Consider the following 5480-nt stretch of genomic DNA (forward strand, 5'->3'; position numbering starts at 1 on the left):
TTTTTTATCTGGGCTAGGCTTGAGCAAATTTTTAACTCATTTTTTAGGCTAGGTCGGACCCGAGCCCAGAAAATAGGCCTAAAATTTTTATCGACCTGACTTGACTCTACCAAACATGACATAAACTTTGTAAACCAAATATATCTATAAAATTATAATTGTTATGAGTATCTTATTAAGTGGATGTCCATCAAGATTAAGATAAGTTTTGATGTACTTTAAATTCTAAACTTCATTTATACTTCTTATACCTATAAATAGAGACTTTTGAGATGTTTTGTAAATATTTCGCTTGATCAATCAAATACGCTCCCTCTCTCTTTTGCTCTCTTATTTTATTTGTTCTTTACTTTCTGTTTTTTTATTTTATAACACGTTATCAACACGATTCTCTTTTAATCGTTTTTCTCCATAAGTCACAAAAATATCTCAAAATTTGCTATTGGTAATTGCCTCCTAGATCTGTTGGTATTTCAATTGAGGCTTGCACACTATAGGTAATCATTAGAGCTTTTAACCACTCAACCAGGGTGACAACGATGATGTGAAAGAATTTTAGCTATATTTAACTATGATTTATTTATTATATCATGTTTGTTATAATTAGAGACTAATCATGACAACATGAATAGATAGATTTTGATTTGAAATCCATGCATGTTTGCGATGGTGATTATGAAATAAAGAATTTTTTGGGATGTTTATAAGTTTGTCCTAGTAAATCTATTGCATTCCCAGAAGTGAACGCAATAGAAAATATAAAGCAATATTATTCCAATATTTTGTAGTACAAAATTAGTCGAAAGCTCCAGAAGAGCTAATATATTAATATCTTCTCATGGTTAATCCATTGGTTTTAAAAGATATTTATAATGGATCTCATATTGAAATTATGAATGAAGAAAAGATTATATTTCATATGAAAAAAAGGACTCTTGGTAATAAATTGAATTGATTGTGACTATCTTTGTGATCTTCATTTGTCATCATCCCCATTAAGAGATTGAAAGCAAAATATTTGACTGTGAAAGATCTACTTATGAGTAATAGAGTATGGTAATTCTATCTAATTCCCGTTATGGTTGGATGCATCTGAAGTTGCAAGCTTTTTTTTTTAAAACTATGAGTATAACTCTACAGTATTCAGAATAAGTTCTCAATTAAAATTACGTGAAAAATATTACTGATAAGAACTTGTAAGAGAGAAAACTTATATATGAAAAGTCATTAGTTATGTACCTATTGTACATATGGAAAATAGTGATTTAGACTTCACATTGATTTAGACATTTCCAGAGTAAATGTCACAATAGTACTTATATGTTGATACAAAGTAAAAGGAATGACAGTAAAATTATCAATTTGTCACAATTTATATTGACATTATTAGTACAATTGAAATGAATGTTAAAGTAAACTAGAAGTTTACTTATACAAATGCATTTACTACTTGGCGCGACCAATTAGACCATCTGGATTATATATGATGTGAAAATTATTTGAGAATTCATATAGACATTTATTAAAGAACCAAAAGATTCTTTAATTTAAAGAATTCTCATTTGTTGCTTTTTCTCAATGAAAATTGCTTATTAAAAACTCACTAGTTAAAACCGAGATTTAATGTTTTGCATTTTTAAATAAATATGGGCTCATCCATCTACTATGTGAATGGTTTTGATATTATATGATTTTGGTAGATGCATCTACAAAATAATCACGTATGTGTTATCAACTTGCAACCTGTCGTTTGCAAGATTACTTATTTAAATAATTAATTTCAGATCATGCAATTAAGGCAATTCATCTTGCTAATACTAATGAGTTTATATCTCAGTCTTTTATTGATTGAGTTTGAAAAACTTTTGTAAAAGTTTGTTATTTATGCTCATAATGGTTTAGAGAAATTATTGATTGAATGCCCCGATTAATGTCTAAACCATTACTTATGTGAATAAACTTCCTATTTCAACATAAGACTATGTTGATTTATGTGTTGTACGCATCAAGACAATAAGTTATAAATACTCCCCATTACAATTGGTTTTTGGTAAAGAACTAAATATTTCCCATATTTGAACTTTTGTATGTGTGTATATATTTCAATTGATCCACCACAACGCATAAAGATGATTAAATCCTCAAAGAAAGTTGGGAATATATATTAATTACGAGTCTTATTGTATTATTATATGTTTTAAATATTTTAGAAATTCAATTATGACATGATTTGCAATTACTATTTTGATTCGATAGCTTTCCCGACATTAGGGGGAGAGAAATAATAACTTGTAAGGAGTTAGAGAGAAAGTAATTTGAACCAGAAGTTCAACAATGATAACTCATTATAAGTTCCAAATATGAAAATTCTCATAAAAGAAAATATTTCTTCTAGATGGTTATATAGTGGAGGCAGGTGCTTTAGAAGAGACCCAAGACATAACTAAAATTCCAGAAGAGATTCCGTAACAACCCGTTTTCAGTAAAATCAGAATAGTGATTTCGAGATTACAAATTTGAAGTCAGAAAAAAAATATTTTTATTATGATATGGTCTACTGTATGATAGAAATACCGTACAAAAATTACGTTAAGAAATTTTACCGTTTACATACCTAATTTGATGAAAAGGACTAAATTGCATTAAGTGAAAAGTTAAGTTCTAATAGATAAATGTATTAAATAGCTATAGAATTTTAAATTAGAGGTCCTTATATAGTAAATAGACCATTAAAATGCTTAGTGGTTAAGTATGAATAGTCATTATTGGAAATTTAATAAATTATTAAGGGTAATTTTGGAAATTATCAATTAAAGTTATAATCAATGAAATAAAATAATCTATTATCATCTACCACCAAAAAAAGAAGAAGAAGAGAAAACCTAGCTATGGAAGCTTGAGATATTAGCAATCTTATTTTGCTCAATTAGATTCGAGTAAACCTAGTATGGAGTTAGATAGAAGCAAAGAAAAAATATCGGATTAGTCGCATTCGTATTTACATAAACTCGTCGAGGTAGGTTCACGTAATTAAATTATACATTTGTATATGTTAAATTGAATTATTGTTTATGAATTGTATAATTGAAATCAATAAATACCGATTGCATATTCTATAATTATTGAGACCCGTGTGAACCTTATGAAATTCGTAGGATACAAATGACATGTCATTAGGGTTACCGATTTGGTGGGGGTCCTCCATGTGTTGTGGACACACCACAGCTCGTATGAGCTTCTCGTTATACAGCTCACATGATCTTTCCGTTATATAGCTCGCATGAGCTTCCCGTTATACAGCTGCATGAGCTTCTCGTTATTTGGCTCGCATGAGCTTCCCGTTATTCAGCTCGGAGGAGTTTCCTGTTTACAACTCGTACGAGCATACATGAATATGAATTGACGGATTACAGTTTAGTACACCTCGTGTGTACTACTTGTGTATCCAACGACATTCTAAATGGTTCAACAGACACAGTTCTGTTAAAAAATCATATGAGTTTGATACGAACTATTACTGGTATATACATGAAATATGATTATTTGATGAATTTAGCCATGTGTTTTAGATTTTATATGTGATTTTCATGGCTAATATATTGGTGATCATGTGTTTAGGCTTTTGGCCAAATTGGTTGCAATATGCTATGTTTACTTACCTATTGTATGGATATATGGTAAGTTAAATTCAATATTGTACGAACTTACTAAGCTTAAAGTCTTACTCTGTGTTATTTTCCATATTTTATAGTAATTCGAAAGCTCATTCGGGTTGAAAGTTGGTCGGAGCTATTTCACACTATCCATTGGTTCTTTTGGTACTTTCAGTTAATTAATTTCGGTTGGAAAGGCATGTATAGGATATTTGGCCAATGTTGGTATATAAATATTTTGTTGAGGTAAGCCATTTGAATGGCTTGTGTTTGATATATTTTGGTGTGTTTATATATGTGGCATTAACATATTTAATGTGTATTTGATATGGTTGAATGATGGAAAACTTATAGGTATGTTGATGATTGGTTTAAAATAGTATATTTGGTACAATTATGCATACATGCATTTGGTTATCTAGGTAAATATGGTTATTTTGTTGACATGTTATTAATTTATCATTTGAGGTGCCTAAGGGCATATTGGTTGTATGTTGTGATAATACATGTTTAAGACTTGATTTTAGCTTGATTTGAATGCCTTGTTATGGCTTGTTGATATACAAAGTGTTGTGTTTAGGTTGGTACCACATTGGTTGAGAAATGTGGCTTGGAAATGACCTATTTTTGTCCACACGGGTAGAGACATGGGCGTGTGTCTTAGGCGTGTGTCACACACGACTAGGTGACACAGCCATGTGTCCCTTGTATCTTTAAAATCGTTCAAGTCAGTATGCTCAACACGACCTAGCACACGGGCATCTAACTTTGCTATGTGACCCAAGTCAAAGAGTTACCCGGGTACGGGCACAGACATAGGTTGGGACACGGTCGTGTGTCCCTATTTCGAATGCCCATACAGACTGAGACACGGGCATGTCTCTTGACCATGTGAGTCACACGGCCGTGTGTCCCCTACAACTTTGAAAAATTTTAATATTTTCTGAAATTTTTTTTGAGTATCCGATTTAGTCCTGACTAGTTTCTAATGCTTATTTTGGGCCTTGAAGGCCTATATAAGGGATAATATGTTTGTTTTCGGTTGGTTTATGATATGAATATTATATGATATGAAATGTTTGAAATTTCTATCCATTTATTCTATAAACTCTGGTAATGTTCCGTAACCTTTTCTGGCAACGGATTCGGGTTAGAGGTGTTACATTTATTGGTATCAGAGCTACAGTTTAGTTGATTCTCGAACTAACGTAGTATACACAAGTCTAGCTATACATGCTATTATATAACATGTGATAGTTTGATATCTCCTAGCCGTTTTAAAACATGTTTTTATATAGCAATGACATCCAACTAAGCTAATTTCGATGAAGTAGAGAGTAACGCTCAAGCCTCTGTTCAAGGAGTAGATTAGAGTGGTAAAAGGCTCGTATTAGAAGGCCGAAGAGGAGAGGCTAAAGAGGCCTTCTTCCAGATGATGAATGAATGGTTCACTGAGTTTGTACGGACGAACTCGGTTGCTCAACAACCTCTACCCCCGTCTGTTCCTCAATCGACTCTCGTTATTTCTCAAAGTACAGAACCTATTAGAGTTAGTAAGCCTCCTGTTGATAAGATCCGTAAGTACGGTGCTGAAGAATTCCGAGCTACAGCCGAGGATGATCCCGAAAGAGCTGAATTCTGGTTAGAAAATACTATTAGAGTTCTTGATGAATTATCTTGTTCACCGGCTGAATGTCTTAAGTGTGCAGTATCACTGTTAAAAGATTCAGCTTACCAGTGGTGGAATACAGTAACTTCTATTGTGTTGAAAGAGAGGATTACTTGAGAATCTTTCAAACTATGTTCCGAAAGAAATACATCAGTTAG

Source organism: Gossypium raimondii, chromosome 9 (assembly GCF_025698545.1).
Source record: "Gossypium raimondii isolate GPD5lz chromosome 9, ASM2569854v1, whole genome shotgun sequence".
NCBI classification, from domain to species: domain Eukaryota; kingdom Viridiplantae; phylum Streptophyta; class Magnoliopsida; order Malvales; family Malvaceae; genus Gossypium; species Gossypium raimondii.